The 26,171-nt window shown below is 46.1% G+C and overlaps 1 protein-coding gene across 1 annotated transcript in view; it reads left to right on the top strand.

Moving 5' to 3' along the window:
• The window catches only part of neto1l (neuropilin (NRP) and tolloid (TLL)-like 1, like), a 1,080,460-nt gene that overhangs the window by 362,997 nt on the left and 691,292 nt on the right, over positions 1-26,171 (top strand). The gene's annotated exons all lie outside the window — the stretch shown is intronic.

The following is a 26,171-nucleotide window of genomic DNA, read 5'->3' as shown; positions in this document are numbered from 1 at the left end:
CTCCCTGTTTCAAAGTGTGAAGCTCCCTCTCATCTTCCTGTGTCAAACTGTGAAACTCCATCTCTCATCTCCCTTTATCAAACTGTGAAACTGGTACTCTCAAGTCCCTGCATCAATTTGTGAAACTCCCACTCTCATCTCCCCTGTGTCAAACTGGGAAACTCCCACTCTCATATCACTGTGTCAAACTGTGAAAGTCCCACTCTCATCTACCACTTTCAAACTGTGAAACTCCTAGTCTCATCTCCATGTATCAAACTGTTAAGCTCCCGCTCATCATCCTGTGTCAAACTGTGAAACTCCCACACTCCTCTCCCTGTGTCAATCTGTGAAACTCCCACTCTCATCTCCCTGTGTCAAACTGTGAAGCTTCCACTGTCATCTTGCTGTGTAGAACTGGGAAACTCCCACACTGATGTTACTGTGTCAAACTGGGAAACTCCCACTCTCATATTACTGTGTCAAACTGTGAAACTCCCACTCTCAGACCCCTGTGTCAAATTATGAAATTCCCACTCTCATCTCCCTTTGTCAAACGGTATAAATCCTGCTCTCATCTCAATGTGTCAAACTGTGAACCTTGCGGCTTGCATGTCCCTTTGTCAGTCTGTGAATCTCCCACTCTCATCTGCCTGTGTCAACCTGTGAAACCTACACACTCATCTCCCTGTGTCAATCTGTAAGACTCCCCCTCTCATCTCCCGGCATCAAACTGTGAAACCCAACTCTCATCTCCCACTGTCAAACTGTGAAATTCCCATTCTCATCTCCTGTGTCAAACTGTGAAACTCCAGGCTCTCAACTCCCTGTGTCAAACTGTGAACTCCCACTCTCATCTCTCTGTGTCAAATTGTGAATCTCCAATTCTCAACTCCCCTTGTCAAACTGTGAAACTGGTACTCTCAACTCCCTGCATTAAATTATGAAATTCCCACCCTCATCTCCCCTGTGTCAACTGTGAAACTCCCACACTCATTTCTCTGTGTCAAAGTGTGAAAATCTCGCTGTCATGTTAATGGGTCAAACTGTGAACCTCCTACTCTCTACTCCCTGTGTCAAACTGTCAAACTCCCACTCTTATCTCCCTGTGTCAAACTGTGAACCTCCCACTGTCATCTCCCTGTGTCGAACTGGGAAACTCCTACTCTCATCTCCCTGTGTCAACCTGTGAAACTCCCACTCTCATCTCCATGTGTCAAACTATAAAAGTCCCAATCGCTTTTTCCCGTGTCAAACTGTGAAATTCCCTGCTCTCATCTCCCTATGTCAAACTGTGAAACTCACAGCTCTCATCTCTCTGTGTCAATCTGTGAAACTCCCACTCTCATCTCCCTGTGTCAAACTGTGAAACTCCCACTCTCATCTCCATGTGTCATACTATAAAAGTCCCAATCGCTTCTCCCTGTGTCAAGCTGTGAAATTCCCTGCTCTCATCTCCCTATGTCAATGTGTGAAACTCCCAGCTCTCATCTCCCTGTGTCAAACTGTGAAACTCCCACTCTCATCTCCCTGTGTCAAACTGTGAGAATCCCATTCTCATCTCCCTGTATCACATGTTTGAAACTCCCACTCTCATCTCCCTGTGTCAAACTTTGAAACTCCTGGCTGTCATCTCCCTGTGTCAAACTGTGAAATTCCCGGCTCTCATCTCCCTGTGTCAAACAGTGAAACACCCACTCTCATCTCCCTGTGTCAAACAGTGAAACTCCCACTCTCATCTACCACTGTCAAACTGTGAAACTCCTAGTCTCATCTCCCTGTATCAAACTGTGAAACTGGTACTCTCATCTCCCTGCATCAATTTGTGAAACTCCCACTCTCATGTCCCCTGTTTCAAACTGGGAAACTCCCACTCTCATATTACTGTGTCAAACTGTGAAACTCCCACTCTCATCTACCACTTTCAAACTGTGAAACTCCTAGTCTCATCTCCATGTATCAAACTGTTAAGCTCCCGCTCATCATCCTGTGTCAAACTGTGAAACTCCCACACTCCTCTCCCTGTGTCAAACTGTGAAACTCCCACACTCATCTCCCTGTGTCAAAAGGTGAAACTCCTGGCTGTCATCTCCCTGTGTAAAACTGTGAAATTCCCGGCTCTCATCTCCCTGTGTCAAACAGACAAACACCCACTCTCATCTCCCTGTGTCAAACGGTGAAATCCCCACTTTTATCTCCCTTTGTCAAACTGTGAAACTCTCACTCTCATCTAGCTGAGTCAAACTGTGAAACTCCTAGTCTCATCTCCCTGTATCCATCTGTGAAGCTCCTTCTCATCTTCCTGTGTCAACCTGTGAAACTCCCACTCTCATCTCCATGTGTCAAACTATAAAAGTCCCAATCGCTTCTCCGTGTCAAACTGTGAAACTCCCAGCTCTCATCTCCCTGTGTCAAACTGTGAAACTCCCACTCTCATCTCCCTGTGTCAAACTGTGAGAATCCCACTCTCATCTCCCTGTATCACATGTTTGAAACTCCCACTCTCATCTCCCTGTGTCAAACTGTGAAACTCCTGGCTGTCATCTCCCTGTGTCAAACTGTGAAATTCCCGGCTCTCATCTCCCTGTGTCAAACTGTGAACCTCCCACTCTCATCTCCCTGTGTCGAACTGGGCAACTCCCACTCTCATGTCCCTCTGTCAAACTGTGAAACTCCCACTCTCATCTCCATGTTTCAAACTATAAAAGTCCCAATCGCTTCTCCCTGTGTCAAACAGTGAAATTCCCTGCTCTCATCTCCCTGTGTCAAACAGTGAAACACCCACTCTCATCTCCATGTGTCAAACGTTGAAATCCCCACTTTCATCTCCCTTTGTCAAACTGTGAAACTCGCACTCTCATCTAGCAGAGTCAAACTGTGAAACTCCTAGTCTCATCTCCCTGTGTCAAACTGTGAACCTCCCCTTCTCATCTCCCTGTGTCAAACTGTGAAATTCCCAGCTCTCATCCCCCTGTGTCAAACAGTGAAACACCCTCTCTCATCTCCCTTTATCAAACGGTGAAACGCCCACTTTTATCTCCCTGTGTCAAACTGTGAAATCCCACTCTTATCTACCACTGTCAAACTGTGAAACTCCAAGTCGCATCTCCCTGTATCAAACTGTGAAGCTCCCTCTCACACTCCTCTCCACACCCCTCTCCGTGTGTCAATTTGTGAAAATCCCACTCTCATCTCCCTGTGTCAAATTGTGAAACTGGTACTCTCAACTCTCTGCGTCAAATTGTGAAGCTCCCACTCTCATCTCCCCTGTGTCAAACTGGGAAACTCCCACTCTGATATTACTGTGTCAAACTGTGAAACTACCACTGTCATCTCCCTGTGTCAAATTATGAAATTCCCACTCTCATCTCCCTGTGTCAAACGGCGTAAATCCCGCTCTCATCTCCCCTGTGTCAAACTGGGAAACTTGCGGCTCTCATCTCCCTGTGTCAAACTGTCAAACTCCCATTCTTATCTCCCTGTGTCAAACTGTGAACCTCCCACTCTCATCTCCCTGTGTCGAACTGGGCACCTCCCACTCTCATCTCCCTGTGTCAAACTGTGAAACTCCCACTCTCATCTCCATGTTTCAAACTATAAATGTCCCAATCGCTTCTCCCTGTGTCAAACAGTGAAATTCCCTGCTCTCATCTCCCTATGTCAAACTGTGAAACTCCCAGCTCTCATCTCCCTGTGTCAAACTGTGAAACTCCCACTCTCATCTCCCTGTGTCAAACTGTGAGAATCCCATTCTCATCTCCCTGTATCACATGTTTGAAACTCCAACTCTCATCTCCCTGTGTCAAAGTGTGAAACTCCTGGCTGTCATCTCCCTGTGTCAAATTGTGAAATTCCTGGCTCTCATCTCCCTGTGTCAAACAGTTAAATCCCCACTTTTATCTCCCTTTGTCAAACTGTGAAACTCGCACTCTCATCTAGCAGAGTCAAACTGTGAAACTCCAAGTCTCATCTCCCTCTATCTAACTGTGAAGCTCCCTCTCATCTTCCTGTGTCAAACTGTGAAACTCCTACTCTCCTCTCCCTGTGTCAAACTGTGAACCTCCCCTTCTCATCTCCCTGTGTCAAACTGTGAAATTCCCAGCTCAAATCCCCCTGTGTCAAACAGTGAAACACCCACTCTCATCTCCCTCTGTCTTACAGTGAAACGCCCACTTTTATCTCCCTGTGTCAAACTGTGAAACTCCCACTCTCATCTACCACTGTGAAACTGTGAAACTCCTATTCTCATCTCCCTGTATCAAAGTGTGAAGCTCCCTCTCATCTTCCTGTGTCAAAGTGTGAAACTCCATCTCTCATCCCCTTTTTTCAATCTGTGAAACTCCAACTCTCATCTCCCTGTATCAAACTGTGAAACTGGTACTCTCAACTCCCTGCATCAATTTGTGAAACTCCCACTCTCATCTCCCCTGTGTCAAACTGGGAAACTCCCCCTCTCATATTAATTTGTGTCAAACTGTGAAACTCCCACTCTCATCTACCACTGTCAAACTGTGAAACTCCTAGTCTCATCTCCCTGTATCAAACTGTGAAGCTTTCTCTCATCTTCCTGTGTCAAACTGTGAAACTCCATCTCTCATCCCCCTTGTGTCAAACTGTGAAACTCCAACTCTCATCTCCCTGTATCAAACTGTGAAACTGGTACTCTCAACTCCCTGCATCAATTTGTGAAACTCCCACTCTCATCTCCCCTGTGTCAAACTGGGAAACTCCCACTCTCATATTACTGTGTAAAACTGTGAAACTCCCACTCTCATCTCCCTGTGTCAAACTGTGAAACTCCTAGTCTCATCTCCATGTATCAAAGTGTGAAGCTCCCTCTCATCTTCCTGTGTCAAACTGTGAAACTCCCACATTCCTCTCCCAGTGTAAAGCTGTGAAACTCCCACTCTCATCTCCCTGTGTCAAACTGTGAAACTGGTACTCTCAAGTCTCTGCGTCAAATTGTGAAACTCCCACTCTCATCTCCCCTGTGTCAAACTGGGAAACTCCCACTCTCACATTACTGTGTCAAACTGTGAAACTCCCACTCTCATCTCCCTGTGTCAAATTATGAAATTCCCACTCTCATCTCCCTCTGTCAAACGGTATATATCCTGCTCTCAGCTCAATGTGTCAAACTGTAAACCTTGCGGTTCTCATCTCCCTTTGTCAGTCTGTGTATCTCTCACTCTCATCTGCCTGTGTCAAACTGTGAAACCTACACACTCATCTCCCTGTGTCAATCTGTGAGACTCCCCCTCTCATCTCCCGGCATCAAACGGTGAAACCCAACTCTCATCTCCCACTGTCAAACTGTGAAATTCCCATTCTCATCTCCTGTGTCAAACTGTGAAACTCCAGGCTACCAACTCCCTGTGTCAAATTGTGAACTCCCACTCTCATCTCCCTGTGTCAAACTGTAATAGTCCGACTCTCATATCTCTGTGTCAAATTGTGAATCTCCAATTCTCATCTCCCCTTGTCAAACTGTGAAACTCCCACTCTCATCTCCCTGTGTCAAACTGTGAAACTGGCACTCTCAACTCCCTGCGTCAAATTATGAAATTCCCACTCTCATCTCCCCTGTGTCAACTGTGAACCTCCCACACTTATTTCCCTGTGTCAAAGTGTGAACATCTCGTTGTCATGTTAATGAGTCTCACTGTGAACCTCCCACTCTCATCTCCCTGTGTCAATCTGTCAAATTCCCACTCTTACCTCCTGTGTCAAACTGTCAACCTCCCACTGTCATCTCCCTGTGTCGAACTGTGAAACTCCCATTCTTATCTCCCTGTGTCAAACTGTGAAACTCCTGGCTGTCATCTCCCTGTGTCAAACTGTGAAATTCCCACTCTTATCTCCCTGTGTCAAACGCTATAAATCCTGCTCTCTTCTCAAGGTGTCAAACTGTGAACCGTGCGACTCTCATCTCCCTTTGTCAGTCTGTCAATCTACCACTCTCATCTCCCTGTGTCAAACTGTGAAACTGGCACTCTCAACTCCCTGCGTCAAATTATGAAATTCCCACTCTCATCTCCCCTGTGTCAACTGTGAACCTCCCACACTCATTTCCCTGTGTCAAAGTGTGAACATCTCGTTGTCATGTTAATGAGTCTCACTGTGAACCTCCCACTCTCATCTCCCTGTGTCAATCTGTCAAATTCCCACTCTTACCTCCTGTGTCAAACTGTCAACCTCCCACTGTCATCTCCCTGTGTTGAACTGTGAAACTCCCATTCTTATCTCCCTGTGTCAAACTGTGAGAATCACATTCTCATCTCCCTGTATCACATGTTTGAAACTCCCACTCTTATCTCCCTGTGTCAAACTGTGAAACTCCTGGCTGTCATCTCCCTGTGTCAAACTGTGAAATTCCCACTCTTATCTCCCTGTGTCAAACGCTATAAATCCTGCTCTCTTCTCAAGGTGTCAAACTGTGAACCGTGCGACTCTCATCTCCCTTTGTCAGTCTGTCAATCTACCACTCTCATCTTCCTGTGTCAAACTGTGAAACCTACACACTCATCTCCCTGTGTCAATCTGTGAGACTCCCCCTCTCATCTCCCGGCATCAAACTGTGAAACCCAACTCTCATCTCCCACTGTCAAACTGTGAAATTCCCATTCTCATCTCCTGTGTCAAACTGTGAAACTCCAGGCTCTCAACTCCCTGTGTCAAATTGTGAACTCCATCTCTCATCTCCCTGTGTCAAAATATCTAACTCCCACTCTCATCTCCCTGTGTCAAACTGTGAAACTCCTGACTGTCATCTCCCTGTGTCAAACTGTGAAATTCCCAGCTCTCATCTCCCTGTGTCAAACAGTGAAATCCCCACTTTTATCTCCCTTTGTCAAACTGTGAAACTCGCACTCGTGTCTAGCAGAGTCAAACTATGAAACGCCTCGTCTCATCTTCTTGTATCTAACTGTGAAGCTCCCTCTCATCTTCCTGTGTCAAACTGTGAAACTCCCACTCTCCTCTCCCTGTGTCAAACTTTGAACCTCCCCTTCTCATCTCCCTGTGTCAAACTGTGAAATTCCCAGCTCTCATCCCCCTGTGTCAAACAGTGAAAAACCCACTCTCATCTCCCTGTGTCTTACGGTGAAACGCCCACTTTTATCTCCCTGTGTCAAACTGTGAAACTCCCACTCTCATCTACCACTGTCAAATTGTGAAAATCCTAGTCTCACCTCCCTGTATCAAAGTGTGAAGCTCCCTCTCATCTTCCTGTGTCAAACTGTGAAACTCCATCTCTCATCCCCCTTGTGTCAAACTGTGAAACTCCGTCTCTCATCTCCCTGTATCAAACTGTGAAACTGGTACTCTCAACTCCCTGCATCAATTTATGAAACTGCCACTCTCATCTCCCCTGTGTCAAACTGGTAAACTCCCACTCTCATATTACTGTGTCAAACTGTGAAACTCCCACTCTCATCTCCCTGTGTCATATTATGAAATTCCCACTCTCATCTCCCTGTGTCAAACGGTATAAATCCTGCTCTCATCTCAATGTGTCAAACTGTGAACCTTGCGGCTCTCATCTCCCTTTGTCAGTCTGTGAATCTCCCACTCTCATCTGCCTGTGTCAAACTGTGAAAGCTACACACTCATCTCCCTGTGTCAATCTGTGAGACTCCCCCTATCATCTCCCGGCATCAAACTGTGAAACCCAACTCTCATCTCCCACTGTCAAACTGTGAAATTCCCATTCTCATCTCCTGTGTCAAACTGTGAAACTCCAGGCTCTCAACTCCCTGTGTCAAATTGTGAAACTCCTGGCTATCATCTCCCTGTGTCAAACTGTGAAATTCTCGGCTCTCATCTCCCTGTGTCAAACAGTGAAACACCCACTCTCATCTCCCTGTTTCAAACAGTAAAATCCCCACTTTTATCTCCCTGTGTAAAACTGTGAAACTCGCACTCTCATCTAGCAGAGTCAAACTGTGAAACTCCTAGTCTCATCTCCCTGTATCTAACTGTGAAGCTCCCTCTCATCTTCCTCTGTCAAACTGTGAAACTCCCACTCTGCTCTCCCTGTATCAAACTGTGAACCTCCCCTTCTCATCTCCCTGTGTCAAACTGTGAAATTCCCAGCTCTCATCCCCCTGTGTCAAACAGTGAAACACCCACTCTCATCTCCCTGAGTCTTACGGTGAAACGCCCACTTTTATTTCCCTGTGTCAAACTGTGAAACTCCCACTCTCATCTACCACTGTCAAACTGTGCAACTCCTAGTCTCATCTCCCTGTATCAAAGTGTGAAGCTCCCTCTCATCTTCCTGGGTCAAACTCTGAACCTCCCACATTCCTCTCCCTGTGTCAATCTATGAAACTTACACTCTCATCTCCCTGTGTCAAACTGTGAAACTGGTACTCTCAACTCCCAGCGTCAAATTGTGAAACTCCGACTCTCATCTCCCCTGTGTCAACTGAGAAACTCCCACACTCATTTCCCTGTGTCAAAGTGTGAAAATCTCGCTGTCATGTTAATGTGTCTCACTGTGAACCTCCCACTCTCATCTCCGTGTGTCAAATAGTGAAATCCCCACTTTTATCTCCCTTTGTCAAACTGTGAAACTCGCACTCTCATCTAGCAGAGTCAAACTGTGAAACTCCTAGTCTCATCTCCCTTTATCTAACTGTGAAGCTCCCTCTCATCTTCCTGTGTCAAACTGTGAATCTCCCACTCTCCTCTCCCTGTGTCAAAATGTGAACCTCCCCTTCTCATCTCCCTGTGTCAAACTGTGAAATTCCCAGCTCTCATCCCCCTGTGTCAAACAGTGAAACACCCACTCTCATCTCCCTTTGTCTTACGGCGAAATGCCCACTTTTATCTCCCTGTGTCAAACTGTGAAACTCCTAGTCTCATCTCCCTGTATCAAACTGTGAAGCTCCCTCTCAACTTCCTGTGTCATACTGTGAAACTCCATCTCTCATCCCCCTGTGTCAAACTGTGAAACTCCAACTCTCATCTCCCTGTATCAAACAGTGAAACTGGTACTCTCAACTCCCTGCATCAATTTGTGAAACTCCCACTCTCCTCTCCCTGTGTCAAACTGTGAACCTCCCCTTCTCATCTCCCTGTGTCAAACTGTGAAATTCCCAGCTCTCATCCCCTTGTGTCAAACAGTGAAAAACCCACTCTCATCTCCCTGTGTCTTACGGTGAAACGCCCACTTTTATCTCCCTGTGTCAAACTGTGAAACTCCAACTCTCATCTCCCTGTATCAAACTGTGAAACTGGTACTCTCAACTCCCTGCATCAATTTGTGAAACTGCCACTCTCATCTCCCCTGTGTCAAACTGGTAAACTCCCACTCTCATATTACTGTGTCAAACTGTGAAACTCCCACTCTCATCTCCCTGTGTCAAATTATGAAATTCCCACTCTCATCTCCCTGTGTCAAACGGTATAAATCCTGCTCTCATCTCAATGTGTCAAACTGTGAACCTTGCGGCTCTCATCTCCCTTTGTCAGTCTGTGAATCTCCCACTCTCATCTGCCTGTGTCAAACTGTGAAAGCTACACACTCATCTCCCTGTGTCAATCTGTGAGTCTCCCCCTATCATCTCCCGGCATCAAACTGTGAAACCCAACTCTCATCTCCCACTGTCAAACTGTGAAATTCCCATTCTCATCTCCTGTGTCAAACTGTGAAACTCCAGGCTCTCAACTCCCTGTGTCAAATTGTGAACTCCCACTCTCATCTGGCTGTGTCCAAATGTCTAACTCCCACTCTCATCTCCCTGTGTCAAACTGTGAAACTCCTGGCTATCATCTCCCTGTGTCAAACTGTGAAATTCTCGGCTCTCATCTCCCTGTGTCAAACAGTGAAACACCCACTCTCATCTCCCTGTATCAAACAGTGAAATCCCCACTTTTATCTCCCTGTGTAAAACTGTGAAACTCGCACTCTCATCTAGCAGAGTAAAACTGTGAAACTCCTAGTCTCATCTCCCTGTATCTAACTGTGAAGCTCCCTCTCATCTTCCCCTGTCAAACTGTGAAACTCCCACTCTGCTCTCCCTGTGTCAAACTGTGAACCTCCCCTTCTCATCTCCCTGTGTCAAACTGTGAAATTCCCAGCTCTCATCCCCCTGTGTCAAACAGTGAAACACCCACTCTCATCTCCCTGTGTCTTACGGTGAAACGCCCACTTTTATTTCCCTGTGTCAAACTGTGAAAATCCCACTCTCATCTACCACTGTCAAACTGTGCAACTCCTAGTCTCATCTCCCTGTATCAAAGTGTGAAGCTCCCTCTCATCTTCCTGGGTCAAACTCTGAACCTCCCACATTCCTCTCCCTGTGTCAATCTGTGAAACTTACACTCTCATCTCCCTGTGTCAAACTGTGAAACTGGTACTCTCAACTCCCAGCGTCAAATTGTGAAACTCCGACTCTCATCTCCCCTGTGTCAACTGAGAAACTCCCACACTCATTTCCCTGTGTCAAAGTGTGAAAATCTCGCTGTCATGTTAATGTGTCTCACTGTGAACCTCCCACTCTCATCTCCGTGTGTCAAATAGTGAAATCCCCACTTTTATCTCCCTTTGTCAAACTGTGAAACTCGCACTCTCATCTAGCAGAGTCAAACTGTGAAAATCCTAGTCTCATCTCCCTGTATCTAACTGTGAACCTCCCCTTCTCATCTCCCTGTGTCAGTGAAATCCCCACTTTTATCTCCCTTTGTCAAACTGTGAAACTCGCACTCTCATCTAGCAGAGTCAAACTGTGAAACTCCTAGTCTCATCTCCCTGTATCTAACTGTGAAGCTCCCTCTCATCTTCCTGTGTCAAACTGTGAACCTCCCCTTCTCATCTCCTTGTGTCAAACTGTGAAATTCCCAGCTCTCATCGCCCTGTGTCAAACAGTGAAACACCCACTCTCATCTCCCTGTGTCTTACGGTGAAACGCCCAGTTTTATCTCCCTGTGTCAAACAGTGAAACTCCCACTCTCATCTACCACTGTCAAACTATGAAACTCCTAGTCTCATCTCTCTGTATCAAAGTGTGAAGCTCCCTCTCATCTTCCTGTGTCAAACTGTGAAACTCCATCTCTCATCCCCCTTGTGTCAAACTGTGAAACTCCAACTCTCATCTGCCTGTATCAAACTGTGAAACTGGTACTCTCAACTCCCTTCATCAATTTGTGAAACTCCCACTCTCATCTCCCCTGTGTCAAACTGGGAAACTCCCACTCTCATATTACTGTGTCAAACTGTGAAACTCCCACACTCATCTATCACTGTCAAACTGTGAAACTCCTAGTCTCATCTCCATGTATCAAACTGTGAAGCTCCCTCTCATCTTCCTGTGTCAAACTGTGAAACTCCCACACTCCTCTCCCTGTGTCAAACTGTGAAACTGGTACTCTCAATTCTCTGCGTCAAATTGTCAAACTCCCACTCTCATCTCCCCTGTGTCAAACTTGGAAATTCCCACTCTCATATTACTGTGTCAAACTGTGAAACTCCTGGCTGTCATCTCCCTGTGTCAAACTGTGAAATTCCCGGCTCTCATCTCCCTCTGTCAAACAGTGAAGAACCCACTCTCATCTCCTTGTGTCAAACAGTGAAATGCCCACTTTTATCTCCCTTTGTCAAACTGTGAAACTCGCACTCTCATCTAGCAGAGTCAAACTGTGAAACTCCTAGTCTCATCTCGCTGTATCTAACTGTGAAGCTCCCTCTCATCTTCCTGTGTCAAAGTGTGAATCTCCCACTCTCCTCTCCCTGTGTCAAACTGTGAACCTCCCCTTCTCATCTCCCTGTGTCCAACTGTGTAACTGGTACTCTCAACTCTCTGTGGCAAATTGTGAAACTCCTACTCTCATCTCGCCTGTGTCCAACTGTGTAACTGGTACTCTCAACTCTCTGTGGCAAATTGTGAAACTCCTACTCTCATCTCGCCTGTGTCAAACTGGGAAACTCCCACTCTCAAATTACTGTGTCAAACTGTGAAACTCCCACTCTCATCTCCCTGTGTCAAATTATGAAATTCCCACACTCATCTTCCGGTGTCAAACGGTATAAATCCTGCTCTCATCTCAATGTGTCAAACTGTGAACCTTGCGGCTCTCATCTCCCTTTGTCAGTCTGTGAATCTCCCACTCTCACCTGCCTGTGTCAAACTGTGAAACCTACACACTCATGTCCCTGTGTCAATCTGTGAGACTCCCCCCCTCATCACCCGGCATCAAACTGTGAAACCCAACTCTCATCTCCCACTGTTAAACTGTGAAATTCCCTTTCTCATCTCCTATGTCAAACCGTGAAACTCTCAACTCCCCGTGTCAAATTGTAAACTCCCACTCTCATCTCCCTGTGTCAAAATGTCTAACTCCCACTCTCATCTCCCTGTGTCAAACTGTGAAATTCCCGGCTCTCATCTCCCTGTGTCAAATAGTGAAACACCCACTCTCATCTCCCTGCGTCAAACAGTGAAATCCCCAATTTTATCTCCCTTTGTCAAACTGTGAAACTCGCACTCTCATCTAGCAGATTCAAACTGTGAAAATCCTAGTCTCATCTCCCTGTATCTAACTGTGAACCTCCCCTTCTCATCTCCCTGTGTCAAACAGTGAAATCCCCACTTTTATCTCCCTTTGTCAAACTGTGAAACTCGCACTCTCATCTAGCAGAGTCAAACTGTGAAACTCCTAGTCTCATCTCCCTGTATCTAACTGTGAAGCTCCCTCTCCTCTCCCTGTGTCAAACTGTGAACCTCCCCTTCTCATCTCCTTGTGTCAAACTGTGAAATTCCCAGCTCTCATCGCCCTGTGTCAAACAATGAAACACCCACTCTCATCTCCCTGTGTCTTACGGTGAAACGCGGACTTTTATCTCCCTGTGTCAAACAGTGAAACTCCCACTCTCATCTACCACTGTCAAACTATGAAACTCCTAGTCTCATCTCTCTGTATCAAAGTGTGAAGCTCCCTCTCATCTTCCTGTGTCAAACTGTGAAACTCCATCGCTCATCCCCCTTGTGTCAAACTGTGAAACTCCAACTCTCATCTGCCTGTATCAAACTTTGAAACTGGTACTCTCAACTCCCTTCATCAATTTGTGAAACTCCCACTCTCATCTCCCTTGTGTCAAACTGGAAACTCCCACTCTCATATTACTGTGTCAAACTGTGAAACTCCCACACTCATCTATCACTGTCAAACTGTGAAACTCCTCGTCACATCTCCATGTATCAAACAGTGAAGCTCCCTCTCATCTTCCTGTGTCAAACTGTGAAACTCCCACACTCCTCTCCCTGTGTCAATCTGTCAAACTCCCACTCTCATCTCCCTGTGTCAAACTGTGAAACTGGTACTCTCAATTCTCTGCGTCAAATTGTCAAACTCCCACTCTCATCTCCCCTGTGTCAAACTTGGAAATTCCCACTCTCATATTACTGTGTCAAACTGTGAAACTCCTGGCTGTCATCTCCCTGTGTCAAACTGTGAAATTCCCGGCTCTCATCTCCCTCTGTCAAACAGTGAAGAACCCACTCTCATCTCCTTGTGTCAAACAGTGAAATGCCCACTTTTATCTCCCTTTGTCAAACTGTGAAACTCGCACTCTCATCTAGCAGAGTCAAACTGTGAAACTCCTAGTCTCATCTCGCTGTATCTAACTGTGAAGCTCCCTCTCATCTTCCTGTGTCAAAGTGTGAATCTCCCACTCTCCTCTCCCTGTGTCAAACTGTGAACCTCCCCTTCTCATCTCCCTGTGTCCAACTGTGTAACTGGTACTCTCAACTCTCTGTGTCAAATTGTGAAACTCCTACTCTCATCTCGCCTGTGTCAAACTGGGAAACTCCCACTCTCATATTAGTGTGTCAAACTGTGAAACTCCCACTCTCATCTCCCTGTGTCAAATTATGAAATTCCCACACTCATCTTCCGGTGTCAAACGGTATAAATCCTGCTCTCATCTCAATGTGTCAAACTGTGAACCTTGCGGCTCTCATCTCCCTTTGTCAGTCTGTGAATCTCCCACTCTCACCTGCCTGTGTCAAACTGTGAAACCTACACACTCATGTCCCTGTGTCAATCTGTGAGACTCCCCCCCTCATCACCCGGCATCAAACTGTGAAACCCAACTCTCATCTCCCACTGTTAAACTGTGAAATTCCCTTTCTCATCTCCTATGTCAAACCGTGAAACTCTCAACTCCCTGTGTCAAATTGTAAACTCCCACTCTCATCTCCCTGTGTCAAAATGTCTAACTCCCACTCTCATCTCCCTGTGTCAAACTGTGAAATTCCCGGCTCTCATCTCCCTGTGTCAAATAGTGAAACACCCACTCTCATCTCCCTGCGTCAAACAGTGAAATCCCCAATTTTATCTCCCTTTGTCAAACTGTGAAACTCGCACTCTCATCTAGCAGATTCAAACTGTGAAAATCCTAGTCTCATCTCCCTGTATCTAACTGTGAACCTCCCCTTCTCATCTCCCTGTGTCAAACAGTGAAATCCCCACTTTTATCTCCCTTTGTCAAACTGTGAAACTCGCACTCTCATCTAGCAGAGTCAAACTGTGAAACTCCTAGTCTCATCTCCCTGTATCTAACTGTGAAGCTCCCTCTCCTCTCCCTGTGTCAAACTGTGAACCTCCCCTTCTCATCTCCTTGTGTCAAACTGTGAAATTCCCAGCTCTCATCGCCCTGTGTCAAACAATGAAACACCCACTCTCATCTCCCTGTGTCTTACGGTGAAACGCGGACTTTTATCTCCCTGTGTCAAACAGTGAAACTCCCACTCTCATCTACCACTGTCAAACTATGAAACTCCTAGTCTCATCTCTCTGCATCAAAGTGTGAAGCTCCCTCTCATCTTCCTGTGTCAAACTGTGAAACTCCATCGCTCATCCCCCTTGTGTCAAACTGTGAAACTCCAACTCTCATCTGCCTGTATCAAACTTTGAAACTGGTACTCTCAACTCCCTTCATCAATTTGTGAAACTCCCACTCTCATCTCCCTTGTGTCAAACTGGAAACTCCCACTCTCATATTACTGTGTCAAACTGTGAAACTCCCACACTCATCTATCACTGTCAAACTGTGAAACTCCTCGTCACATCTCCATGTATCAAACAGTGAAGCTCCCTCTCATCTTCCTGTGTCAAACTGTGAAACTCCCACACTCCTCTCCCTGTGTCAATCTGTCAAACTCCCACTCTCATCTCCCTGTGTCAAACTGTGAAACTGGTACTCTCAATTCTCTGCGTCAAATTGTCAAACTCCCACTCTCATCTCCCCTGTGTCAAACTTGGAAATTCCCACTCTCATATTACTGTGTCAAACTGTGAAACTCCTGGCTGTCATCTCCCTGTGTCAAACTGTGAAATGCCCGGCTCTCATCTCCCTCTGTCAAACAGTGAAGAACCCACTCTCATCTCCTTGTGTCAAACAGTGAAATGCCCACTTTTATCTCCCTTTGTCAAACTGTGAAACTCGCACTCTCATCTAGCAGAGTCAAACTGTGAAACTCCTAGTCTCATCTCGCTGTATCTAACTGTGAAGCTCCCTCTCATCTTCCTGTGTCAAACTGTGAATCTCCCACTCTCCTCTCCCTGTGTCAAACTGTGAACCTCCCCTTCTCATCTCCCTGTGTCCAACTGTGTAACTGGTACTCTCAACTCTCTGTGTCAAATTGTGAAACTCCTACTCTCATCTCGCCTGTGTCAAACTGGGAAACTCCCACTCTCATATTAGTGTGTCAAACTGTGAAACTCCCACTCTCATCTCCCTGTGTCAAATTATGAAATTCCCACACTCATCTTCCGGTGTCAAACGGTATAAATCCTGCTCTCATCTCAATGTGTCAAACTGTGAACCTTGCGGCTCTCATCTCCCTTTGTCAGTCTGTGAATCTCCCACTCTCATCTGCCTGTGTCAAACTGTGAAACCTACACACTCATGTCCCTGTGTCAATCTGTGAGACTCCCCCCCTCATCTCCCGGCATCAAACTGTGAAACCCAACTCTCATCTCCCACTGTTAAACTGTGAAATTCCCTTTCTCATCTCCTATGTCAAACCGTGAAACTCTCAACTCTCTGTGTCAAATTGTAAACTCCCACTCTCATCTCCCCTGTTTCAAACTGGGAAACTCCCACTCTCATATTACTGTGTCAAACTGTGAAACTCCCATTCTCATCTCCCTGTGTCAAATTATGAAATTCCCACTCTCATCTCCCTGTGTCAAACGGTATAAATCCTGCTCTCATCTCAATGTGTCAAACTGTGAATCTTGCGGCTCTCATCTCCCATTGTCAGTCTGTGAATCTCCCACTCTCATCTACCACTGTCAAACTGTGAAACTCCTAGTCTCATCTCCCTGTATCAAAGTGTGAAGCGCCCTCTCATATTCCTGTGTCAAACTGTGAAACTCCATCTCTCATCTCCCTGTATCAAACTGTGAAACTGGTACTCTCAACTCCCTGCATCAATTTGTGAAACTCCCACTCTCATGTCCCCTGTGTCAAACGGGGAAACTCCCACTCTCATATTACTGTGTCAAACTGTGAAACTCCCATTCTCATCTCCCTGTGTCAAATTATGAAATTCCCACTCTCATCTCCCTGTGTCAAACGGTATAAATTCTGCTCTCATCTCAATGTGTCAAACTGTGAATCTTGCGGCTCTCATCTCCCTTTGTCAGTCTGTGAATCTCCCACTCTCATCTACCACTGTCAAACTGTGAAACTCCTAGTCTCATCTCCCTGTATCAAAGTGTGAAGCTCCCTCTCATCTTCCTGTGTCAAACTGTGAAACTCCATCTCTCATCTCCCTGTATCAAACTGTGAAACTGGTACTCTCAACTCCCTGCATCAATTTGTGAAACTCCCCCTCTCATGTCCCCTGTGTCAAACTGGGAAACTCCCACTCTCATATTACTGTGTCAAACTGTGAAACTCCCACTCTCATCTACCACTTTCAAACTGTGAAACTCCTAGTCTCATCTCCATGTATCAAACTGTTAAGCTCCCGCTCATCATCCTGTGTCAAACTGTGAAACTCCCAAACTCCTCTCCCTGTGTCAATCTGTGAAACTCCCACTCTCATCTCCCTGTGTCAAACTGGGAAACTGGTACTCTCAACTCTCTGTGTCAAATTATGAAACTCCCATTCTCATCTCCCTGTGTCAAATTATGAAATTCCCATTCTCATCTCCCTTTGTCAAACGGTATAAATCCTGCTCTCATCTCAATGTGTCAAACTTTGAACCTTGCGGCTCGCAACTCCCTTTGTCAGTCTGTGAATCTCCTACTCTCATCTGCCTGTGTCAAACTGTGAAACGTACACACTCATCTCCCTGTGTCAATCTGTGAGACTCCCCCTCTCATCTCCCGGCATCAAACTGTGAACCCCAACTCTCATCTCCCACTGTCAAACTGTGAAATTCCCATTCTCATCTCCTGTGTCAAACTGTGAAACTCCAGGCTCTCAACTCCCTGTGTCAAATTGTGATCTCCCACTCTCATCTCCCTGTGTCAAAATGTCTAACTCCCACTCTCATCTCCCTGTGTCAAACTGTAATAGTCCGACTCTCATCTCTCTGTGTCAAATTGTGAATCTCCAATTCTCATCTCCCCTTGTCAAACTGTGAAACTGGTACTCTCAACTCCCTGCGTCAAATTATGAAATTCCCACTCTCATCTCCCCTGTGTCATCTGTGAAACTCCCACACTCATTTCCCTGTGTCAAAGTGTGAAAATCTCGCTGTCATGTTAATGTGTCAAACTGTGAACCTCTGACTCTCATCTCCCTGTGTCAAACTGTCAAACTCCCACTCTTATCTCCCTGTGTCAAACTGTCAACAGCCCACTGTCATCTCCCTGTGTCGAACTGGGAAACTCCCACTCTCATCTCCCTGTGTCAACCTGTGAAACTCCCACTCTCATCTCCATGTGTCAAACTATAAAAGTCCCAATCGCTTCTCCCTGTGTCAAACTGTGAAATTCCCTGCTCTCATCTCCCTATGTCAAACTGTGAAACTCCCAGCTCTCATCTCCCTGTGTCAAACTGTGAAACTCCCACTCTCATCTCCCTGTGTCAAACTGTGAGAATCCCATTCTCCTGTCCCTGTATCACATGTTTGAATCTCCCACTCTCATCTCCCTGTGTCAAACTGTGAAACTCCTGGCTGTCATCTCCCTCTGTCAAACCGTTAAATTCCCGGCTCTCATCTCCCTGTATCAAACAGTGAAGCACCCACTCTCATCTCCCTGTGTCAAACCATGAAATCCCCACTTTTATCTCCCTTTGTCAAACTGAGAAACTCGGACTCTCATCTAGCAGAGTCAAACTGTGAAACTCCTAGTCTCATCTCCCTGTATCTAACTGTGAAGCTCCCTCTCATCTTCCTGTGTAAAACTGTGAAACTCCCACTCTGCTCTCCCTGTGTCAAACTGTGAACCTCCCCTTCTCATCTCCCTGTGTCAAACGGTGAAATTCCCTGCTCTCATCCCCGTGTCAAACAGTGAAACACCCACTTTCATCTCCCTGTGTCTTACGGTGAAACGCCCACTTTTATCTCCCTGTGTCAAACGGTGCAACTCCCACTCTCATCTACCGCTGTCACACTTTGAAACTCCTAGTCTCATCTCCCTGTATCAAAGTGTGAAGCTCTCTCTCATCTTCCTGTGTCAAACTATGAAACTCCATCTCTCATCCCCGTTGTGCCAAACTGTGAATCTCCAACTCTCATCTCCCTGTATCAAACTGTGAAACTGGTACTCTCAACTCCCTGCATCAATTTGTGAAACTCCCACTCTCATGTCCCCTGTGTCAAACGGGGAAACTCCCACTCTCATATTACTGTGTCAAACTGTGAAACTCCCATTCTCATCTCCCTGTGTCAAATTATGAAATTCCCACTCTCATCTCCCTGTGTCAAACGGTATAAGTTCTGCTCTCATCTCAATGTGTCAAACTGTGAATCTTGCGGCTCTCATCTCCCTTTGTCAGTCTGTGAATCTCCCACTCTCATCTACCACTGTCAAACTGTGAAACTCCTAGTCTCATCTCCCTGTATCAAAGTGTGAAGCTCCCTCTCATCTTCCTGTGTCAAACTGTGAAACTCCATCTCTCATCTCCCTGTATCAAACTGTGAAACTGGTACTCTCAACTCCCTGCATCAATTTGTGAAACTCCCCCTCTCATGTCCCCTGTGTCAAACTGGGAAACTCCCACTCTCATATTACTGTGTCAAACTGTGAAACTCCCACTCTCATCTACCACTTTCAAACTGTGAAACTCCTAGTCTCATCTCCATGTATCAAACTGTTAAGCTCCCGCTCATCATCCTGTGTCAAACTGTGAAACTCCCAAACTCCTCTCCCTGTGTCAATCTGTGAAACTCCCACTCTCATCTCCCTGTGTCAAACTGGGAAACTGGTACTCTCAACTCTCTGTGTCAAATTATGAAACTCCCATTCTCATCTCCCTGTGTCAAATTATGAAATTCCCATTCTCATCTCCCTTTGTCAAACGGTATAAATCCTGCTCTCATCTCAATGTGTCAAACTTTGAACCTTGCGGCTCGCAACTCCCTTTGTCAGTCTGTGAATCTCCTACTCTCATCTGCCTGTGTCAAACTGTGAAACGTACACACTCATCTCCCTGTGTCAATCTGTGAGACTCCCCCTCTCATCTCCCGGCATCAAACTGTGAACCCCAACTCTCATCTCCCACTGTCAAACTGTGAAATTCCCATTCTCATCTCCTGTGTCAAACTGTGAAACTCCAGGCTCTCAACTGCCTGTGTCAAATTGTGATCTCCCACTCTCATCTCCCTGTGTCAAAATGTCTAACTCCCACTCTCATCTCCCTGTGTCAAACTGTAATAGTCCGACTCTCATCTTTCTGTGTCAAATTGTGAATCTCCAATTCTCATCTCCCCTTGTCAAACTGTGAAACTGGTACTCTCAACTCCCTGCGTCAAATTATGAAATTCCCACTCTCATCTCCCCTGTGTCATCTGTGAAACTCCCACACTCATTTCCCTGTGTCAAAGTGTGAAAATCTCGCTGTCATGTTAATGTGTCAAACTGTGAACCTCTGACTCTCATCTCCCTGTGTCAAACTGTCAAACTCCCACTCTTATCTCCCTGTGTCAAACTGTCAACAGCCCACTGTCATCTCCCTGTGTCGAACTGTGAAACTCCCACTCTCATCTCCCTGTGTCAACCTGTGAAACTCCCACTCTCATCTCCATGTGTCAAACTATAAAAGTCCCAATCGCTTCTCCCTGTGTCAAACTGTGAAATTCCCTGCTCTCATCTCCCTATGTCAAACTGTGAAACTCCCAGCTCTCATCTCCCTGTGTCAAACTGTGAAACTCCCACTCTCATCTCCCTGTGTCAAACTGTGAGAATCCCATTCTCCTGTCCCTGTATCACATGTTTGAATCTCCCACTCTCATCTCCCTGTGTCAAACTGTGAAACTCCTGGCTGTCATCTCCCTCTGTCAAACCGTTAAATTCCCGGCTCTCATCTCCCTGTATCAAACAGTGAAGCACCCACTCTCATCTCCCTGTGTCAAACCGTGAAATCCCCACTTTTATCTCCCTTTGTCAAACTGAGAAACTCGGACTCTCATCTAGCAGAGTCAAACTGTGAAACTCCTAGTCTCATCTCCCTGTATCTAACTGTGAAGCTCCCTCTCATCTTCCTGTGTAAAACTGTGAAACTCCCACTCTGCTCTCCCTGTGTCAAACTGTGAACCTCCCCTTCTCATCTCCCTGTGTCAAACTGTGAAATTCCCTGCTCTCATCCCCATGTCAAACAGTGAAACACCCACTTTCATCTCCCTGTGTCTTACGGTGAAACGCCCACTTTTATCTCCCTGTGTCAAACGGTGCAACTCCCACTCTCATCTACCGCTGTCACACTTTGAAACTCCTAGTCTCATCTCCCTGTATCAAAGTGTGAAGCTCTCTCTCATCTTCCTGTGTCAAACTATGAAACTCCATCTCTCATCCCCGTTGTGCCAAACTGTGAATCTCCAACTCTCATCTCCCTGTATCAAACTGTGAAACTGGTACTCTCAACTCCCTGCATCAATTTGTGAAACTCCCACTCTCATCTCCCCTGTGTCAAACAGGGAAACTCCCACTCTCATATTACTGTATCAAACTGTGAAACTCCCACTCTCATCTACCACTGTCAAACTGTGAAACTCCTAGTCTCATCTCCCTGTATCAAACTGTGAAGCACCCTCTCATCTTCCTGTGTCAAACTGTGCAAATCCCACACTCCTCTCCCTGTGTTAATCTGTGAAAATCCCACTCTCATCTCCCTGTGTCAAACTGGGAAACTCCCACTCTCATATTACTGTGTCAAACTGTGAAACTCCCACTCTCATCTGCCTGTGTCAATCTGTGAAACCTACACACTCATCTCCCTGTGTCAATCTGTGAGACTCCCCCTCTCATCTCCCGGCATCAAACTGTGAAACCCAACTCTCATCTCCCACTGTCACACTGTGAAATTCCCATTCTCATCTCCTGTGTCAAACTGTGAAACTCCAGGCTACCAACTCCCTGTGTCAAATTGTGAACTCCCACTCTCATCTCCCTGTGTCAAAATGTCTAACTCCCACTTTCATCTCCCTGTGTCAAACTGTAATAGTCCGACTCTCATCTCTCTGTGTCAAATTGTGAATCTCCAATTCTCATCTCCCTGTGTCAAACTGTGAAACTGGTACTCTCAACTCCCTGCGTCAAATTATGAAATTCCCACTCTCATCTCCCCTGTGTCATCTGTGAAACTCCCACACTCATTTCCCTGTGTCAAACTGTGAAAGTGTCGCTGTCATGTTAATGTGTCAAACTGTGAACCTCCTACTCTCATCTCCCTGTGTCAAACTGTCAAACTCCCACTCTTATCTCCCTGTGTCAAACTGTGAACCTCCCACTCTCATCTCCCTGTGTCAAACTGTGAACCTCCCACTCTCATCTCCCTGTGTCAAACTGTCAAACTCCCACTCTCATCTCCATGTGTCAAACTATGAAAGTCCCTTTCGCTTCTCCCTCTGTCAAACTGTGAAATTCCCTGCTCTCATCTCTCTATGTCAAAATGTGAAACTCCCAACTCTCATCTCCCTGTGTCAAACTGTGAAACTCCCACTCTCATCTCCCTGTGTCAAACTGTGAGAATCCCATTCTCATCTCCCTGTATCACATTTTTGAAAATCCCACTCTCATCTCCCTGTGTCGAACGGTATAAATCCTGCTCTCATCTCAATGTGTCAAACTGTGAACCTTGCGGCTCTCATCTCCCTTTGTCAGTCTGTGAATCTCCCACTCTTATCTGCCTGTGTCAAACTGTGAACCCTACACACTCATCTCATGTGTCAATCTGTGAGACTCCCCCTCTCATCTCCCGGCATCAAACTGTGAAACCCAACTCTCAAATCCCACTGTCAAACTGTGAAATTCCCACTCTCATCTCCCTGTGTCAAACTGTAATAGTCTGACTCTCATCTCTCTGTGTCAATATGTGAATCTCCAATTCTCATCTCCCCTTGTCAAACTGTGAAACTCCCACTCTCATCTCCCTGTGTCAAACTGTGAAACTGGTTCTGTCAACTCCCTGCGTCAAATTATGAGATTCCCTCTCTCATCTCCCTGTGTCAAACTGTGAAAATCCTGGCTGTCATCTCCCTGTGTCAAACTGTGAAATTCCCGGCTCTCATCTCCCTGTGTCAAACAGTGAAGCACCCACTCTCATCTCCCTGTGTCAAACAGTGAAATCCCCACTTTTATCTCCCTTTGTCAAACTATGAAACTCCATCTCTCATCACCCATGTGCCAAACTGTGAAAATCCAACTCTTATCTACCTGTATCAAACTGCATCAATTTGTGAAACTCCCACTCTCATCTCCCCTGTGTCAAACTGGGAAACTCCCACTCTCATTTCCCTGTGTCAAACTGTGAAACTGGTACTCTCAACTCTCTGCGTCAAATTGTGAAACTCCCACTCTCATCTCCCCTGTGTTAAACTGGGAAACTCCCACTCTCATATTACTGTGTCAAACTGTGAAACTCCCACTCTCATCTCCCTGTGTCAAATTATGAAATTCCCACTCTCATCTCCCTCTGTCAAATGGTATAAATCCTGCACTCATCTCAATGTGTCAATCTGTGAACCTTGCGGCTCTCATCTCCCTTTGTCAGTCTGTGAATCTCCCAATCTCATCTCCCTGTGTCAAACTGTGAAACCTACACACTCATCTCCCTGTGTCAATCTGTGAGACTCCCCCTCTCATCTCCCGGCATCAAACTGTGAAACCCAACTCTCATCTCCCACTGTCACACTGTGAAATTCCCATTCTCATCTCCTGTGTCAAACTGTGAAACTCCAGGCTCTCAACTCCCTGTGTCAAATTGTGAACTCCCACTCTCATCTCCCTGTGTCAAAATGTCTAACTCCCACTCTCATCTCCCTGTGTCAAACTGTAATAGTCCGACTCTCTTCTCTCTGTGTCAAATTGTGAATCTCCAATTCTGATCTCCCTTTGTCAAACTGTGAAACTCCCACTCTCACCTCCCTGTGTCAAACTGTGAAACTGGTACTCTCAACTCCCTGCGTCAAATTATGAAATTCCCACTCTCATCTCCCCTGTGTCATCTGTGAAACTCCCACACTCATTTCCCTGTGTCAAAGTGTGAAAGTGTCACTGTCATGTTAATGTGTCAAACTGTGAAACTCCCACTCTTATCTCCCTGTGTCAAACTGTGAACCTCCCACTGTCATCTCCCTGTGTTGAACTGGGAACCTCGCACTCTCATCTGTCTGTGTCAACCTGTGAAACTCCCACTCTCATCTCCATGTGTCAAACTATAAAAGTCCCAATCGCTTCTCCCACTGTCAAACTGTGAAATTCCCTGCTCTCATCTCTCTATTTCAAAATGTGAAACTCCCAGCTCTCATCTCCCTGTGTCAAACTGTGAAACTCCCACTCTCATCTCCCTGTGTCAAACTGTGAGAACCCCATTCTCATCTCCCTGTATCACATGTTTGAAAATCCCTCTCTCATCTCCCTGTGTCAAACTGTGAAACTCCTGGCTGTCATCTCCCTGTGTCAAACTGTGAAATTCCCGGCTCTCATCTCCCTGTGTCAAGCAATGAAACACCCACACTCATCTCCCTGTGTCAAAAAGTTAAATCCCCACTTTTATCTCCCTTTGTCAAACTGTGAATCTCGCACTCTCATCTAGTAGAGTCAAACTGTGAAACTCCTAGTCTCATCTCGCTGTATCTAACTGTGAAGCTCCCTCTCATCTTCCGGTGTCCAACTGTGAAACTCCCACTCTCCTCTCCCTGTGTCAAACTGTGAAATTCCCAGCTCTCATCCCCCTGTGTCAAACTGTGAAACACCCTCTCTCATCTCCCTGTGTCTTACGGTGAAACGCCCACTTTTATCTCCCTGTGTCAAACATTGAAATTCCCACTCTCATCTACCACTGTCAAACTGTGAAACTCTTAGTCTCATCTCCCTGTGTCAAACAGTGAAGCACCCACTCTCATCTCCCAGTGTCAAACAGTGAAATCCCCACTTTTATCTCCCTTTGTCAAACTGTGAAACTCGCACTCTCATCTAGCAGAGTCAAACTGTGAAACTCCTAGTCTCATCTCCCTGTATCTAACTGTGAATCTCCCTCACATCTTCCTATGTCAAACTGTGAAACTCCCACTCTGCTCTCCCTGTGTCAAAATGTGAACCTCTCTCTCTCATCTCCCTGCGTCAAACTTTGAAAATCGCGACTCTCCTCTGAATGTTTCAAACTGTGAAAATCCCGGCTTTCATCTTCCGGTGACAAAGTGTGAAACTCTTGGCTCAAAACTCCCTGTGTCAAACTGTGAAATCCTCGGCTCTCAAATCCCTTTGTCAATTTCTGAAACTCCCAGCTCTCATTCACCTGTAAGATCTGTGAAAATTTCACTCTCATCTCCCTGTGCCAAACTGTGGATTTTCCACTCTCATCTCCCTGTGTCTAACTGTAAAATCTCCACTCTCACCCCCCCTTGCCAATCTGTGATTCTCAGATTCTCATCTCCTTGTTTTAATCTGCGAAACTCCCGGCTTAAATCTTCCTGTGTCAAACTGTGAAACTCTCGGCTCACATCTCCCTGTGTCAAACTCTGGATTTCCCACTCTCATCTCCCTGTGTCAACTCTGGATTTCCCACTCTCATCTCTCTGTGCAAAATCCCACTGTCATCTCTCAGTGTCAAACTGTGAAACATCTGGCACTCATGTCTTTTTGTCAAACTGAGAAGCTCCCGGCTAAAAAGTCCCTGTGTCAAATTATGAAAAACCCGGCTCACATCTCTCTGTGTCAATGTGTGAAACTCCCACTATTATATCCCTGTGTCAAATTGTGAAACTCAGATACTCATCGCCATGTGTCAAACGGTGAAAATCCCGGCTCTCATTCCCCTGTGTCACACTGTGAAAATCCCATTCTCATATCCCTGTGTCAAGCTGTGAAACTCAAACTCTAATCTCCCTGTGACAAACTGGTAAACTCCCACTCTCATCTCCCTGTGTCAAACTGTCAAACACCCACTCTTATCTCGCTGTGTCAAAGTGTGAACCTCCCACTCTCATCACAAGGTGTCAAACTGTGAAAGTCACGGCTCTCATCTCCGTGTGTCAAACTGTGAATGTCAGGGCTCTCATCTACCTGTGTCAAGCTGTGGATCTCCCAGTCTCATTTCCCTGTGTTAAACTGAAAATCCAGCCTCTGATTTCCCTGTGTCAAACTGTGAAACTCTGTCTCTCATTTCCCTGTTTCAATCTGTGAATCTCACGCTCTCATCTCAATGTGTCAAAATGTGAAACTTCCACTCTCATCTCAATGTGTCAAACTGTGAATCTACCACTCTCATTTCCCTTTGTCAAACTGTGAAACTCCCACTCTCAACTCCCTGCGCCAAACTGTGAAAATCCTGGCTCTCATTTCCCAGTTTCAAACTGTGAAAATCCCGGCTTTTATCTCGCTGTTTCAAACTGTGAAACTCCCGGCTCGCATCTCCCTGTGTCAGTCTGTGAAACTCCAACTCTCATCTCCCTGTGTCAAACTGTGAAACAGCCGGCTCTCATCTGCCCGTGTCAAACTGTAAAAGTCCCACTCTCATCTCCCTGTTTCAAGCTCTGAATCTCACACTCTCATCTGCCTGTGACAA

This window comes from Carcharodon carcharias, chromosome 6 (assembly GCF_017639515.1).
Source record: "Carcharodon carcharias isolate sCarCar2 chromosome 6, sCarCar2.pri, whole genome shotgun sequence".
Classification (NCBI taxonomy): domain Eukaryota; kingdom Metazoa; phylum Chordata; class Chondrichthyes; order Lamniformes; family Lamnidae; genus Carcharodon; species Carcharodon carcharias.
This window is presented reverse-complemented; position numbering and strand designations above follow the sequence as displayed.